We start from the raw sequence: 18,518 nt of genomic DNA on the forward strand, positions 1-18,518 counted from the left end.
ATTCGTAGCCTTTTCCTCGCACCCCCAGTTGCGGGAGAATGTGAAGGAGGAGATGTTGACGGGTCGCGTTCCGCTTGACTTGACAATTTTCTCACCAGCAGGTCTTTGAACCTCTGCAGACTTGTGTATGCCGGAAAGAGAGATCCAACGTAGGTTTTAAATCTAGGATCGAGCACGGTGGCCAAAATTTAGTGCTCTGATTTCAACAGATTGACCACCCGTGAATCCTGGTTAAGCGAATGAAGGGCTTTATCCACAAGTCCCACATGCCTAGCGGAATTGCTCTGTTTTAGCTCCTCCTTCAATGCCTCCAGCTTCTTCTGCAAAAGCCTGATGAGGGGAATGACCTGACTCAGGCTGGCAGTGTCTGAACTGACTTCACATGTGGCAAGTTCAAAAGGTTGCAGAACCTTGCACAACGTTGAAATCATTCTCCACTGCGCTTGAGACAGGTGCATTCCACCTCCTTTGCCTATATCGTGGTCAGATGTATAGGCTTGAATGGCCTTTTGCTGCTCCTCCATCCTCTGAAGCATATAGAGGGTTGAATTCCACCTCGTTGACACCTCTTGCTTCAGATGATGGCAGAGCAGGTTCAGGCGTTTTTGGTGGTGCTCCAGTCTTCTGTACGTGGTGCCTGTACGCCGAAAGTGGCCCGCAATTCTTCTGGCCACCGACAGCATCTCTTGCACACCCCTGTCGTTTTTTAAATAATTCTGCACCACCAAATTCAAGGTATGTGCAAAACATGGGATGTTCTGGAATTTGCCCAGATGTAATGCACGCACAATATTGCTGGCATTGTCCGATGCCACAAATCCCCAGGAGAGTCCAATTGGGGTAAGCCATTCTGCGATGATCTTCCTCAGTTGTTGTAAGAGGTTTTCAGCTGTGTGCGTATTATGGAAAGCGCTGATACAAAGCGTAGCCTGCCTAGGAACGAGTTGGCGTTTGCGAGATGCTGCTACTGGTGCCGCCGCTGCTGTTCTTGCAGCGGGAGGCAATACATCTACCCAGTGGGCTGTCACAGTCATGTAGTCCTGAGTCTGCCCTGCTCCACTTGTCCACATGTCCGTGGTTAAGTGGACATTGGGTACAACTGCATTTTTTAGGACACTGGTGACTCTTTTTCTGATGTCCGTGTACATTCTCGGTATCGCCTGCCTAGAGAAGTGGAACCTAGATGGTATTTGGTAACGGGGGCACACTACCTCAAGCAATTGTCTAGTTCCCCATGAACTAACGGCGGATACCGGACGCACGTCTAACACCAACATAGTTGTCAAGGCCTTAGTTATCCGCTTTGCAACAGGATGACTGCTGTGATATTTCATCTTCCTCGCAAAGGACTGTTGGACAGTCTGGGATGACGATCGACTCCCAGCAGCAACAACAGCAGGACCAGCAGCAGTAGGCGTTACACTCAAGGATGCATCGGAGTAGGCAGGAGAGGACTCGTCAGACTTGCCAGTGACATCGCCTGCAGGACTATTGGCTTTCGTGGGTAAGGAGGAAATTGACACTGAGGGAGTTGGTGGTGTGGTTTGCGCGAGCTTGGTTACAAGAGAAAGGGATTTAGTGGTCAGTGGACTGCTTCCGCTGCCGCCCAAAGTTTTTGAACTTGTCACTGACTTATTATGAATGCGCTGCAGGTGACGTATAAGGGAGGATGTTCCGAGGTGGTTAACGTCCTTACCCCTACTTATTACAGCTTGACAAAGGCAACACACGGCTTGATACCAGTTGTCCGCATTTCTGTTGAAATAATTCCACACTGAAGAGCTGATTTTTTTGGTATTTTGACCAGGCATGTCAATGGCCATATTCCTCCCACGGACAACAGGTGTCTCCCCGGGTGCCTGACTTAAACAAACCACCTCACCATCAGAATCCTCCTTGTCAATTTCCTCCCCAGCGCCAGCAACACCCATATCCTCATCCTGGTGTACTTCAACACTGACATCTTCAATTTGACTATCAGGAACTGGACTGCGGGTGCTCCTTCCAGCACTTGCAGGGGGCGTGCAAATGGTGGAAGGCGCATGCTCTTCACGTCCAGTGTTGGGAAGGTCAGGCATCGCAACCGACACAATTGGACTCTCCTTGTGGATTTGGGATTTCGAAGAATGCACAGTTCTTTGCTGTGCTGCTTTTGCCAGCTTGAGTCTTTTCATTTTTCTAGCGAGAGGCTGAGTGCTTCCATCCTCATGTGAAGCTGAACCACTAGCCATGAACATAGGCCAGGGCCTCAGCCGTTCCTTGCCACTCTGTGTCGTAAATGGCATATTGGCAAGTTTACGCTTCTCCTCAGACGCTTTTAATTTTGATTTTTGGGTCATTTTACTGATCTTTTGTGTTTTGGATTTTACATGCTCTGTACTATGACATTGGGCATCGGCCTTGGCAGACGACGTTGATGGCATTTCATCGTCTCGGCCATGACTAGTGGCAGCAGCTTCGGCACGAGGTGGAAGTGGATCTTGATCTTTCCCTATTTTTTTAACCTCCACATTTTTGTTCTCCATATTTTAATGCGCACAACTAAAAGCCACCACAGGTATACAATGTAGATGGATGGATAGTATAGTATTATATTACTTATGGACGACGAGTGCACTGACGACACAGAGGTAGGTACAGCCGTGGCCTACAGTACTGCTTATGTATATAATATACTGTATAACGGACCTGGTGGACACTGTCAGCAGACTGCTAAACTAGTATGAAGAAAAAAAAAAGCCACCACAGGTATACAATGTAGATGGATGGATAGTATAGTATTATATTACTTATGGACGAGTGCACTGACGACACAGAGGTAGGTACAGCCGTGGCCTACCGTACTGCTTATATATATAATATACTGTATAACGGACCTGGTGGACACTGTCAGCAGACTGCTAAACTAGTATGAAGGAAAAAAAAGCCACCACAGGTATACAATGTAGATGGATGGATAGTATAGTATTATATTACTTATGGACGACGAGTGCACTGACGACACAGAGGTAGGTACAGCCGTGGCCTACCGTACTGCTTATATATATAATATACTGTATAACGGACCTGGTGAACACTGTCAGCAGACTGCTAAACTAGTATGAAGAAAAAAAAAGCCACCACAGGTATACAATGTAGATGGATGGATAGTATAGTATTATATTACTTATGGACGACGAGTGCACTGACGACACAGAGGTAGGTACAGCCGTGGCCTACCGTACTGCTTATATATATATAATATACTGTATAATATAATAACGGACCTGGTGGACACTGTCAGCAGACTGCTAAACTAGTATGAAGAAAAAAAAAACCACCACAGGTATACAATGTAGATGGATGGATAGTATAGTATTATATTACTTATGGACGACAAGTGCACTGACGACACAGAGGTAGGTACAGCCGTGGCCTACCGTACTGCTTATGTATATAATATACTGTATAACGGACCTGGTGGACACTGTCAGCAGACTGCTAAACTAGTATGAAGAAAAAAAAAAGCCACCACAGGTATACAATGTAGATGGATGGATTGTATAGTATTATATTACTTATGGACGACGAGTGCACTGACGACACAGAGGTAGGTACAGCCGTGGCCTACCGTACTGCTTATATATATAATATACTGTATAACGGACCTGGTGGACAATGTCAGCAGACTGCTAAACTAGTATGAAGAAAAAAAAAGCCACCACAGGTATACAATGTAGATGGATGGATAGTATAGTATTATATTACTTATGGACGACGAGTGCACTGACGACACAGAGGTAGGTACAGCCGTGGCCTACCGTACTGCTTATATATATAATATACTGTATAACGGACCTGGTGGACACTATCAGCAGACTGCTAAACTAGTATGAAGAAAAAAAAAGCCACCACAGGTATACAATGTAGATGGATGGATAGTATAGTATTATATTACTTATGGACGACGAGTGCACTGACGACACAGAGGTAGGTACAGCCGTGGCCTACCGTACTGCTTATATATATATAATATACTGTATAATATAATAACGGACCTGGTGGACACTGTCAGCAGACTGCTAAACTAGTATGAAGGAAAAAAAAGCCACCACAGGTATACAATGTAGATGGATGGATGGATAGTATAGTATTATATTACTTATGGACGACGAGTGCACTGACGACACAGAGGTAGGTACAGCCGTGGCCTGCCGTACTGCTAGATATATATAAAATAAATATAATATACTGTATAATAAATAATAACGGACCTGGTGGACACTGTCAGCAGACTGCTAAACTAGTATGAAGAAAAAAAAAGCCACCACAGACAAGAGTGTTTTTCAGGCAGACAAACGTATACTGGACTGGTGGTCACTGTCAGCAAAACTGTGCACTGTACTCCTGCTATAACTGCTCCCCAGTCCCCACAATTAGGCAGTGTGAGCAGTGCACTCAGCACAGATATATCATGCAGCAGTGCAGCACACTGAGCAGAGGCGTCACTAGGGTTGGTGTCACCCGGTATGGTAACTCATGGTGTCACCCCCATGGACCTCCTTCCATATCACACCACACAGAACCCTTAGTAATGTTTTTGTACTAGTTTTACTTGTAAATCATAATTCCCGTGTATATATTCCGTGCTCTACCTGGCGCAACATTTATAATGTGCTCTACCTGGCGCAATGTGTATAACGTGCTCTACCTGGTGCAACATTTATAACGTGCTCTACCTGGCGCAATGTGTATAATGTGCTCTACCTGGCGCATTGTGTATAACGTGCTCTACCTGGCGCATTGTGTATAACGTGCTCTACCTGGCGCATTGTGTATAACGTGCTCTATCTGGCGCAATGTGTAAAGAGTGCTCTACCTGGTGCAATGTGTAAAACCTGCTCTACCTGGCGCAATGTGTATAACGTGCTCTACCTGGCGCAATGTGTATAACATGTTCTACCTGGTGCAATGTGTATAACGTGCTCTATCTGGCGCAATGTGTAAAGAGTGCTCTACCTGGTGCAATGTGTAAAACGTGCTCTACCTGGCGCAATGTGTATAACGTGCTCTACCTGGCGCAATGTGTATAACGTGCTCTACCTGGTGCAATGTGTATAACATGCTCTACTTGGCTCAATGTGTTTAATGTGCTCTATCTGGCGCAATGTGTATAACGTGCTCTACCTGGTGCAATGTGTATAACATGCTCTACTTGGCTCAATGTGTATAATGTGCTCTACCTGGTGCATTGTGTATAACGTGCTCTATCTGGCGCAATGTGTAAAGAGTGCTCTACCTGGTGCATTGTGTATAACGTGCTCTACTTGGCGCAATGTGTATAACGTGCTCTACCTGGTGCAATGTGTATAACGTGCTCTGCCTGGCGCAATGTGTATAACGTGCTCTACCTGGCGCAATGTGTATAACGTGCTCTACCTGGTGCAATGTGTATAACGTGCTCTACCTGGTGCAATGTGTATAACGTGCTCTACCTGCTGCATTGTATATAATGTGCTCTATCTGGCGCAGTGTGTATAACGTGATCTACCTGTCGCATGTGTAAAAAATAATAATGTGTAATATTTTATATATATATATATATATATATATACATATGCACACTTTAAAAAAAATAATAATACTGGATTATATTGAAATTAACCATTTGTTTGTACAAACAAATGGTACTAATTTCAATAAAATCCATGTTTACTTCAGGAAAAAAAATTTAATTAATTGACTGTATAATATTTTTTTTACTGTAAATACTAACTTATTATTGAAGTTTCCACAAACGAATTGCAGCCAGCCAAGGAGTGACAGCAGGAGGTTGAGAATGAGCCTGAGGTGCGCAACCAACTTCAAGGCAGACCCTACGACCCTAGGCTCCCTGTAGTAAACGCAGCACTAACCTCCTCCCACTTCTCCCTCCCAGCAGTGCAAGCGGGCGAGCGGCGGCGTGATGACGTCACAGGACTTGCATGATGAAGACGTGATCATGTGTATGGACCCGGCCACGGCGGAGTCTCCCAGCCGGGAGGAAGGTATGCAATCATAATTGTGCCGCAGTGGAGTCTTCTTGTTGCAGGCGGGGGTGTAGGATTTTGAGTTGATGGGGGCGCGATCGTAACTGTTGTGCTTGGTGCCAGACGGCAAATAGAGCACTGCAGTTACGATCGTACCCCCGTCGACTCAAAATCCTACACCCCCGCCTGCAACAAGAAGACTCCACTACGGCACAGTTTTAATCGCATACCATCCACCCCCTCCCGGCTGGAAGACTCCGCAGCGGCACAGTTACAATTGCTCCCCCAATGCCTCCCCCGCCCCGCTGACTGAAAGTCACACACCCCGCCTGGAAGACTCCGCCGGGTCCGTGCTGTGTGACAGTGTCATGAAGCAGGGGATGCAGCAGGTGCGAGTGTGCAGCTTAATTTGGTGTCACCCCATTGAAGGGTGACACCCGGGTGCGGGCCGCACCCCCCGCACCCGCCTCATGACGCCACTGACACTGAGTGAGCACAGATATGGTGGAGCATTTTTTTCAGGCAGAGAAACAAACAAAGGATTAAACTCACTGGTGGTATAATCAAAACCCTGCACTGTACTCCCTAACAGCTGCTCCCCGTCCCCAATCCTCCCCACAATTATAAGTAAGTCACTCAGTCTTTATACTCAGTCTTTTTCTACTATAACGGAGAGGACGCCAGCCACGTCCTCTCCCTATCAATCTCAATGCACGTGTGAAAATGGCGGCGACGCGCGGCTCCTTATATAGAATCCGAATCTCGCGAGAATCCGACAGCGGGATGATGACGTTCGGGCGCGCTCGGGTTAACCGAGCAAGGCGGGAGGATCCGAGTCGCTCGGACCCGTGAAAAAAAAGGTGAAGTTCGGGCGGGTTCGGATCCCGAGGACATCATCACTAAGAGTCTCCCGCTGCCCCGGGAAGTTACATAAACCTCCCGGATTCCCCACTGCCCAGAACTAAAGTTGTGACAACAGGACACAAGGGGCCGGCCACTGCGAAGCGCGGATGTATGGGTAGCAGTGGGCGGAAGTTGTAACCTGGCGGCTCCAGCACTGTGATGATCCTCTTCCCGGCATCTGTGCTGCAGCAACATTGAGTGGAAGCCAGCTGGAGCTGCAGCAGCTGATTATCGGGGTCATGATGCTGCGGCTGGAGTGACAGGGCTGCGCAGGGGTGTCTGGCACACCAGTAGTGGAGCAGAGCTGTGACCGACCAAGGACGTCAGCAAGGAGGAAGCACATAGACAGACAACCAGGAAGGAGAAGGTAAGAGGTGAAGGGACTCGGGCTGGGAACTCAGCAGAGCTACAGACTTTCACCCTCTTCTCCTACCTCACACTGATTGATGCTGCTGCTGTCAGCCTGAGTTTCACTTTCAACTCCTCCTGTCCTGCAGTCCTCCCAGTCCTCCGAGCCCTTGGTGATCTCACTGGGCCCATTAGAAGCACCTCCTCCCCTCACAGTTTAACATCACAGGGAGGCTAAAACACTTCATTTAATAGACAGAGCAGGCTTGGTGAGGGGACCTCATGGGCATGTGCCACGGAACCCCTGTCTGAAAGGCTTCCCACCTGTTGCTGCTACTTAACTAGCTGATGGCAGTTTAGTTTTTATTTAGTTCTAGAAAAAATTAACATGGGCAGAATCCACATAAGTAAACTCCCTGGTTATTGGTGTGTGCAATATCATTGACAGCCTGGTCCCTTCCAGGGATGTAGACATCTTACTGCATACAGCAGCTGTTTCCATTCCTCCCTACCCCTCTCTGTGAGTCTGTGTCCCTGCCCCCTAACAGCAACACACTCTCTCCCTCCCCCCCTCTCCCCCCTCTCCTCCCTCTCCTCTCCCCTCCCACCTTCTCCCCCCCCTCTCCTCTCCTCTCCTCTCCTCTACCCCCTTCCCACCTTTTCCCCTCTTACTCCTCTTCTTTCCCATCTCACTCTCTCTCACACTTGTGTGGGGACTTGCACAAAAAGAATTGCACTGGGACGGTGAAAGGTTGACAGAATGGAGCCTAATCAAATCAAATTTAACAAATTTACCTTTTAAATAATAAATGAATAAAACACTACAACCTGCCATGCAGCGTCCTATATCTCAAAACCATCCCCACATGTAATTTATGGAACAGGTGTCTCATTAGTGATAAACCTGCAACCCAGTAATATTAAGCAACCTACACATTTAGAGTAAATACAATATTTGGAAAGTCAATTGAAGATATGTTTGTGTCTTTTTGGTTATATGCAGTACGTTCAAATAGAATGGTTGTGTAGGATGTGTGGTTATCATTTGTGTGGAGTTTGTATGTTCTCCACATATTCTAGGGGTTTCTTCCAGCTACTTCAGTTTCCTCACACACTCCAAAAACATACTGCAACATGTATTCTCTATGTATTGGACAGAGAAGAGTCATTCCTCATTAGACAGAAACTACTCCATTTATCCAAAAAAGTAAGTTCTTTTTTATATACACAGATATTGCACACTGCCAATATAGTTAAAACTAGTGATGAGCGGGTTCGGTTTCTCGGAATCCGAACCCGCCGAACTTCAGCTTTTTTTACACGGGGCCGAGCAGGCTCGGATCCTCCCGCCTTGCTCGGTTAACCCGAGCGCGCCCGAACGTCATCATCCCGCTGTCGGATTCTCGCGAGGCTCGGATTCTATCGCGAGACTCGGATTCTATATAAGGAGCCGCGCGTCGCCATTTTCACACGTGCATTGAGATTGATAGGGAGAGGACGTGGCTGGCGTCCTCTCCGTTTATAGAGAAGAGAGTAGAGGGTTAGAGACACTATTTACTAATTTTGGGGAGCATATTAGGACTGGAGTACTACTACTTGCTGATAGTGTGACCAGTGACCATTGACCACCAGTTTAATTAATCCGTTCTCTGCCTGAAAAAAAACGATACACAGTGTGACACAGTCACATACCATATCTGTGCTCAGCCCAGTGTGCTGCATCATATGTAATACTGTATATCATTATCTGACTGTGCTGAGTGCTCACTGCTCAAACAGCTTAATTGTGGGGGAGACTGGGGAGCAGTTATAGCAGGAGTACATATTTTAAGTACAGTGCACACTTTTGCTGCCAGAGTGCCACTGCCAGTGTGACTGACCAGTGACCACTGACCACCAGTATATTGTGATTGTCTGCTGACCACCAGTATATTGTGATTGTCTGCCTGAAAAAGTTAAACACTCGTCGTGTGGTGTTTTTATAAACGCATTCTGCAGACAGTGTCCAGCAGGTCCGTCATTACATAATATATACCTGTCCGGCTGCAGTACTAGTGTGATATATATATATTTTAATTTTATCTCATTATCATCCAGTCTATATTAGCAGCAGACACAGTACGGTAGTCCACGGCTGTAGCTACCTCTGTGTCGGCAGTCGCTCGTCTATCCATAATTGTATACCACCTACCCGTGTTTTTTTTTTTTCTATCTTCTTGATACTAGTAGCTTACTTTAGGAGTCTGCAGTGCTGACAGACAGTGTCCAGCAGGTCCGTCATTACATAATATATACCTGTCCGGCTGCAGTACTAGTGTGATATATATATATATTTGAATTTTATCTCATTATCATCCAGTCTATATTAGCAGCAGACACAGTACGGTAGTCCACGGCTGTAGCTACCTCTGTGTCGGCAGTCGCTCGTCCATCCATAATTGTATACCACCTACCCATGGTTTTTTTTTTTTCTATCTTCTTGATACTAGTAGCTTACTTTAGGAGTCTGCAGTGCTGACAGACAGTGTCCAGCAGGTCCGTCATTACATAATATATACCTGTCCGGCTGCAGTACTAGTGTGATATATATATATATTTGAATTTTATCTCATTATCATCCAGTCTATATTAGCAGCAGACACAGTACGGTAGTCCACGGCTGTAGCTACCTCTGTGTCGGCAGTCGCTCGTCATCCATAAGTATACTAGTATCCATCCATCTCCATTGTTTACCTGAGGTGCCTTTTAGTTGTGCCTATTAAAATATGGAGAACAAAAATGTTGAGGTTCCAAAAATAGGGAAAGATCAAGATCCACTTCCACCTCGTGCTGAAGCTGCTGCCACTAGTCATGGCCGAGACGATGAAATTCCATCAACGTTGTCTGCCAAGGCCGATGCCCAATGTCATAGTACAGAGCATGTAAAATCCAAAACACCAAATATCAGTAAAAAAAGGACTCAAAAATCTAAAATAAAATTGTCGGAGGAGAAGCGTAAACTTGCCAATATGCCATTTACCACACGGAGTGGCAAGGAACGGCTGAGGCCCTGGCCTATGTTCATGGCTAGTGGTTCAGCTTCACATGAGGATGGAAGCACTCAGCCTCTCGCTAGAAAAATGAAAAGACTCAAGCTGGCAAAAGCACAGCAAAGAACTGTGCGTTCTTCGAAATCCCAAATCCACAAGGAGAGTCCAATTGTGTCGGTTGCGATGCCTGACCTTCCCAACACTGGACGTGAAGAGCATGCGCCTTCCACCATTTGCACGCCCCCTGCAAGTGCTGGAAGGAGCACCCGCAGTCCAGTTCCTGATAGTCAGATTGAAGATGTCAGTGTTGAAGTACGCCAGGATGAGGAGGATATGGGTGTTGCTGGCGCTGGGGAGGAAATTGACAAGGAGGATTCTGATGGTGAGGTGGTTTGTTTAAGTCAGGCACCCGGGGAGACACCTGTTGTCCGTGGGAGGAATATGGCCATTGACATGCCTGGTGAAAATACCAAAAAAATCAGCTCTTCGGTGTGGAAGTATTTCAACAGAAATGCGGACAACAGGTGTCAAGCCGTGTGTTGCCTTTGTCAAGCTGTAATAAGTAGGGGTAAGGACGTTAACCACCTCGGAACATCCTCCCTTATATGTCACCTGCAGCGCATTCATCATAAGTCAGTGACAAGTTCAAAAACTTTGGGCGACAGCGGAAGCAGTCCACTGACCAGTAAATCCCTTCCTCTTGGCCCAAGGACAATTCCATCTTGCACCTCTTTTTTCTTTCATTTTTCTTTGCGTCATGTGCTGTTTGGGGAGTATTTTTTGGAAGGGCCATCCTGCGTGACACTGCAGTGCCACTCCTAGATGGGCCAGGTGTTTGTGTCGGCCACTTGGGTCGCTGAGCTTAGTCACACAGCTACCTCATTGCGCCTCTTTTTTTCTTTGCGTCATGTGCTGTTTGGGGAGTGTTTTTTGGAAGGGCCATCCTGCGTGACACTGCAGTGCCACTCCTAGATGGGCCAGGTGTTTGTGTCGGCCACTTGGGTCGTTGAGCTTAGTCACACAGCTACCTCATTGCGCCTCTTTTTTTCTTTGCGTCATGTGCTGTTTGGGGAGTGTTTTTTGGAAGGGCCATCCTGCGTGACACTGCAGTGCCACTCCTAGATGGGCCAGGTGTTTGTGTCGGCCACTTGGGTCGCTTAGCTTAGTCATCCAGCGACCTCGGTGCAAATTTTAGGACTAAAAATAATATTGTGAGGTGTGAGGTGTTCAGAATAGACTGAAAATGAGTGGAAATTATGGTTTTTGAGGTTAATAATACTTTGGGATCAAAATGACCCCCAAATTCTATGATTTAAGCTGTTTTTTAGTGTTTTTTGAAAAAAACACCCGAATCCAAAACACACCCGAATCCGACAAAAAAAATTCGGTGAGGTTTTGCCAAAACGCGGTCGAACCCAAAACACGGCCGCGGAACCGAACCCAAAACCAAAACACAAAACCCGAAAAATTTCAAGTGCACATCTCTAGTTAAAACCCCAATGGTGTCTGAGAAAGAAAACTGGGCACCTATGGAATCACTCCCGCATTGCACATAGAGCCTAATTCTTACTTGATCGTAAAATCAAAATCTTCCTCTAATGGGCAAAACCATGTGCCCTGCAGGTGGGGCAGATGTAACACGCGCAGAGAGAGTTAGATTTGGGCGGGTTATATTGTTTCTGTGCAGGGTAAATACTGGCTGCTTTATTGTTACACTGCAATTACATTTCAGTTTGAACACATCCCACCCAAATCTAACTGTCTCTGCACATGTTACATCTCCCCCACCTGCAGTGCACATGGTTTTCCCCATTACAGGAAGATTTTGCTTTTGCGATCAACCTTGAATTAGGCCCTTGTGTGTTACCATTATGATGGCCACTGCAAGCTGCCTGTGGTATTGCTTCCACTGGGTCCATGTTTTCACACGGCACCTGCCATAAATAGACACTACAGTGTGCTGCTGCTAGTGGACTGTCTAGAACACAGGTTCTCAAACTCGGTCCTCAGGAGCCCACACAGTGCATGTTTTGCAGGTCTCATCACAGAATCACAAGTGAAATAATAAGCTGCACCTGTGGGCCTTTTAAAATGTGTCAGTGAGTAATTAATACACCTGTGCCCCTGCTGGGTTACCTGCAAAACATGCACTGTGTGGGCTCCTGAGGACCGAGTTTGAGAACCTATGGTCTAGAACCACTGGGTGGGGTGACAGCAGGCAGGGGCACAGAAAGTGGCCATCACAGGGCTTGCACATTGAGACAAACACTAGTACACAAGGGGTAGGGTGATACTAGCATTTTCAAATCATCACACCAGCAATTCCAGCAACAGGTACTTGAATGAATGTAGCAACGTCCATCAATAGGTCAAGCACAGAATGTTACTGAGCTCAGCCACAGCTATTTCCGGATAAATCACAGATTTTCTGATGTGGATGAGTTGTGGAATCTCATGTCTGGAGAGACACCCTTACACAAACCCCCTCTGGCAGCATGGAGCAGTGGAGAAGTGAGCTAGTGGAGAAGTTGCCCATGGCAACCAATCAGCTGCTCTCTATAGTTTTATAGTATGCAAATTATAAATGTTACTTCAGTGCTGATTGGTTGCCATGGGCAACTTCTCCACTGGCTCACTTCTCCGCTCTTATCACTGCTTCATGATTAGATCTCTTAGTACTTTAGTTATTACTTGCCACTGCAGGACACACCCCTTAGGAATGATAGATACGGCCATAGGTGGAGTTAGACATGCCCTTTGGGGCGGACCATGACGCGCCCACTCAGCAACGCTGCACATTTTACTACCAGCTAAAATCTCCCTGAAACTAGTTTTCAAAAGTAGGAAAGTATGTACTAAACTCAAATCACGGCAGTGATGAGGGCATTCGTATTTTTATTACGACTGTGTAGTAAAAATACGAATGAATACACCATCGGTCAAACGCGGCTGTTTAGGTATTGAACTCGGTCATTTACTAAGCATTCGTATTTGAAATCTCTACCGTGAAAATGCATGTGCGGCCGTGATAAATACTAATCGTACAAAAAGCCTAAAAAAAATAGACCTGCTTTTGAGAAGCGTGTTTACATGTGTTGCCAATTCTACATTACTTACACCTGACTTTTTGGACCTTTAAAAGGGGCCCAAACACATTTTCTCCTCTCTCACTGAAATGGCTGCTACCGTGTGTAGTACTGCTTTCTTGTTTGCTGGGGGATACCTGACACTGCTCCATGAGGCTACAATAAAGCAAGGCCAGGAAAATGAACATGGTCAGCAGGTTGTACAGGTTCCGCGTAGGCTGGGCATGCCTGTTTTTTTTAGTGGGCGTTTAAACTTTAACAAATTGGCTGATGACCAGGTTATACAGATGGTCCGACTAAATGTAAATAACATTTTCCGTCTGCATGACCTTGACAAACTGAACCTAGACCCTGAGACAGCACGCTCTCGCTCTGTCTCAGGCCTGCACAAACTCCTGGCTGTGTTGCACTTTATGGCTTCTGGCAGCTTCCAGCCTGTGACTGGCGATGTCATTAGTATCTCACAGGCCACCTTTTCTAAATATTTAATTCAGGTGAGTTAAAACATACATACACGTCTATGTCTAAGTGGTGCTTCTGTAATGTAATATAACACAGTATTGTATTGATTACAGGTCATGACACTCATCTTAAATTTAGGAATGTCCACTCAGGTTTTGGATGTCTTTGATGGCCACATAGATGCCTCTCTCTGCTTCCCTACCCAGGAGTCGCAGTGGCATGCAGTCAGGGTAGCTTTCTCTGAGCTTGCGGCCATGCCCAATGTGCTGGGTGCCATAGATTACACACACGTTGAGCTGAGGCCACCTAAGGGCAGGCAAAATATTTATACCAATAGACATCTGGGCCAAGACACTAATGTGCCGGTGGTTTCTGTAGCTAATGAAACAATACACATATTCCGTGTGAACAATTTATTACCTTGAACACAGGCATTTTTACTGTAACAAATCAACATAATTTTTAAATTAACAAACTATTAGCTGCAGGCCTGATTATTATTATTTTTTGGTGTGTTCTGGGTGCCGAGGATTGGGCTGGCTCATTGGTCCGGGTTCTACTGGAGCGTCTAACTGGGGATTGAACTGGGGTCTGGCTTGGTGTAGTTGTCCCCGAGCTAGAGCTGACTTGGTGTGATGCCAACACATTAGTATATTGAGGCTTGCAGTGAGTTGCGTATTAGCGGCAGTGTTGCTTGCTATTATTCTGGACAGGTTGTCGTTTACAATTTGGTTGTGTTGGATTATCTGAATTAGGGATTGGTGCTGCCGCTGTTGTTCATCCATGATGCGTTGGAGATTGGCTTGCATTTGGGTGTTGTCTGCCCTCATCTGCTCCATTGAATTGGCAATTCTGCCCACCTGAACTATAAGTCTGACTGAGTTTCGACTCAGTCTAGGCAGATGATGGGGCAGACTTGCCAGGTATTGGCTGTGGGTGTTGAGGCACGCATAGTTTTGCTCCTGTTGTGTGGCCCAACGACTCCAAAACTCAGGGCCCATTTGTGTCTGGGGTGGTGTTGTGCTCAATTGGGGGCTGTGGGATGTTTGGGGTGGTTGGGGTATGTCCTGCGGCGTGGTTGGCTGTGTAGGATCGATGGGCTGCAGGTGTAGTGTGTAGGTATCCTGCTGGTCACTTTCCTGCTGGGCATCCTCGGTCATGATGGCTGGTTCTGTATGGGGTTGAAGACAGCCACTATTTAGTAAATATTTAGCATTGGTCTTACTATAGCTTTACGTCAACATGCATTACTTCTTAATATTCATGTTAGAATTGATAAATAGATTGTGGCCTAAACTTAACTATGTTGTTCACCTTTTTGTATAAATATGTGGCTTCTAACGTGCACTACTCAGTTGGAATAAGTTTGAGGGAATTGTTGGACTCTGAGCCATAATTAATGTGCGAACACGAAGAACTCTAACAAATACAAATTACTACATTTACATATTGGGTATGAAGCTTCCTTTGGAACAACACACACAATACAATAAATGTGTTGACCAATACACTCATACATTGTTCAAGGCAGTCAGTGGTCTGCCCAAAACGTTAACAAATATAGTGGTCTAAAATGTAAACATTAACAATGGGTGAAAAAGTCTTAAGGTGCCCTATGTTTAGAACTGGTGATGTTGGCCATGCAAAACAATTGGATGAGACTTAACATTTATGTTGGTGTTTTTAGCAAAGATTAAAAGTATAAATATTTGTTGATATGGCCAACATCACATCTGACAATTAACCATCTAAAAAAACCTTACCACTATGTGCTTGCTGTTGGTGATTATTACAAGGATGACTGTTCATGTGTTTTTATTTTTTTGCTGTGCACAAACAGTGGTGCAGATGTATAAACCTGGAGAAGGCATAAGGAAGTGATAAACCAGTGATATGTGCAAGGTGATAAAGGCACAAGGCAAACAGCTCCAATATGTAAATTAACAGTTAGTTTTTTTTTGTGCTGCTGCCTTTATCACCTTGCACATATCACTGGTTTTTCACTTCCTTATGCCTTCTCCAGGTTAATACATCTAACCCACTGTTTTTTACCTGCTCTACAGGTAATTATGTTTACTCACCAGACAACTGAGGGGATTGTGGATCCTCACTTTGTGGGCTGGCCAAAATAGCTTGTGGTGGCAGGGCCGACACTGCGGAGATGCGCCGTTGGGGTGGTGATGATGGTGCTGGTGATTCAGCCTCAAGACGGCATCTCTTGGTTGGCATCCTAGCCACAGTAACCGAGCCCTGTGATGGGCGCCTTAGTGGAGGGGGGTTTGCTGAAGAAGAACCTATGTGATAAGATAAACATTAACATGTTGTTTTTCTATGTGTTTGCAGAATATGTTTTTACAGTAAAATCTTACCTGCATTGCCACCATCTGCATCTCTTGGCAGTGTTGGATGTGGCCTGGCTGTGCTGCTTCTCTTTCGTACTGTAGAATTATGAAGAATGTCCTCATGAACATACTATTTTGTTGATATGTTTATGCAAATTCCTTATTGTGATGTAAACATACATGGTACCTGATGAGAAGTAAACTAAACGATGCTTATGCTTTTCTGCCTGACTTCATTGGGTGTGTATACTTTAAATAAGAAACAATTTCACCAAACAATACATACACAAAGGCGCATAATGCACAATATTATACTACTTAAAACCCAAACGTCGTAGCTTGACACAACCACAATATTGCACGCTAAGTTACCAATTTTTGATGCTAACAAGAAAACACTACCCACAAATATCTGCACAAAATTGTAAGCATCAAATCCAAATATGCATGAAAAATCACATCAAGCACACAAAGGACAACCCAGAACAACACACAATAAACATAAATCCATTGAAATTGTTAAATAAAAAAACTTTGCATAAAACATAATAATCACACTTCTTTAAAATACACCTACAAACATTTACTTTTGAAATAAAACACCAGAAAAAGGCCAAGGCAACCAGAAAAATTGACAATACAAAGGATAAAAACATACATAATTGATATTAACACTACATCAGGCCTGGCCAACCTGTGGCTCTCCAGATGTAGTGAAACTACACATCCCAGCATGCCCTGCCACAGTTTTAGCATTCCCTAATAGCAAAACTGTGGCAAGGCATGATGGGACTTGTAGTTTTACAACAGCTGGAGAGCCACAGGTTGGCCAGGCCTGCACTACATCAACAACACATTAGAAGAATGAACCAACTTACAATCACAATTAGCTAGAAGACATTTCAGACAACTAAGGACAAAGCACAGATGTTTAATTTAAAAAAAAAAAAATAATAACTCACCATCCTGCCTTGGCCGATCCGAATCCCGGACATGAGTCGCACCAACCACTTCTGGCGGAATCAGAGTACGCACAGGCTCCTCCCAATCCCGATAAGACGCTCGGAAGGGGTGTCCACCCCGGTTTGGCGGGCTGATTTAGCCTCCTTCGACATCTTAGCCTTGACACGCCGCTTGATGTCGTAGAATCGCTTACGACATGTGTCCTCGGTCCGCCTCACCACACCGTCACTATTAACAGCCGCAACGACCTTCCCCCACAGAACAGTCTTCCTGCGTGACGACACCTTTGCAGCATCATGGCCAAACAACTGTCGATGATGCCTCATCAGCTCCCGCACCAATGCCATATTCTCAGCGTAGCTGAATTTAACATTGCGGCCCGTCTTTGTAGTGGTGCGAGGCTACGGAGCCACAACACCATCACTATCACTATTACAGGAGGCCGCAGCAGCAACCTCCCCCTCCTCCTCACTAACCTCCTCCACCTCACTCACCTCCTCCCTCTCACTCACCTCCTCCCTCTTACTCACCTCCTCCACCTCACTCACCTCCTCCACCTTACTCACCTCCTCCCTCTCACTCACCTCCTCCACCACACTCACCTCTGACTGGGACATAATCAGGACAAACAACAAATAACACTGAGAAAAAAAAACAGTAAACACACTCCTCCACTACCACTACACACCACACACCAAACACACACACACACACACACACACACACACACACACACACACACACACGCTCACTCACTCACAAACAATGACAATAGACGTTAAAAAAAAACAATGACAAAAAACTAGACAGACTTCTAAATAACTACACAACAAGTATGACAAGACTACTTACACACACAGTACAGCACTCAACAATCGAAAAGAACCTCCTCAAATCCTCCACAAACTCCAAAAAACTCACCAACTCCTAACACACCTTCCTCTCACCGCTCCACTAGCTAAACCCACGAGGTGTGGCCGGTTTGCGGCGTTTTTATAGTAATGAGCACAAACACTCCTCCATCACGAATCAACCAAATAACGGACGAGTGACAAAAACGAAACTTAGAAAAAAAATGCGGCCGGGAACGGATAAACATTGCCGTAACAGAAATGTGACGCAGTCGTAAAAAAAACTCATAACACGGCCGCAAAACCACTAAATCGGCCGCATTCTACCTTACAAAACCACGAATGACATCGACATCGGAAAACACGAAAAATACAAATACGACAGCTTAGTAAATGAGGCGTAACATTTTCAAAAAGTTGCAAATTCACCCATTCGATGTCATTCGTGATGAATCTCCCTCCAAACGAATTTTAGTAAATTTACCCCCTTGTGTCGGGTTTTTTTTTTGCAATAATTTTTTAGTGG

The sequence above is a fragment of the Pseudophryne corroboree genome, chromosome 4 (assembly GCF_028390025.1).
Source record: "Pseudophryne corroboree isolate aPseCor3 chromosome 4, aPseCor3.hap2, whole genome shotgun sequence".
In the NCBI taxonomy this organism is placed as follows: domain Eukaryota; kingdom Metazoa; phylum Chordata; class Amphibia; order Anura; family Myobatrachidae; genus Pseudophryne; species Pseudophryne corroboree.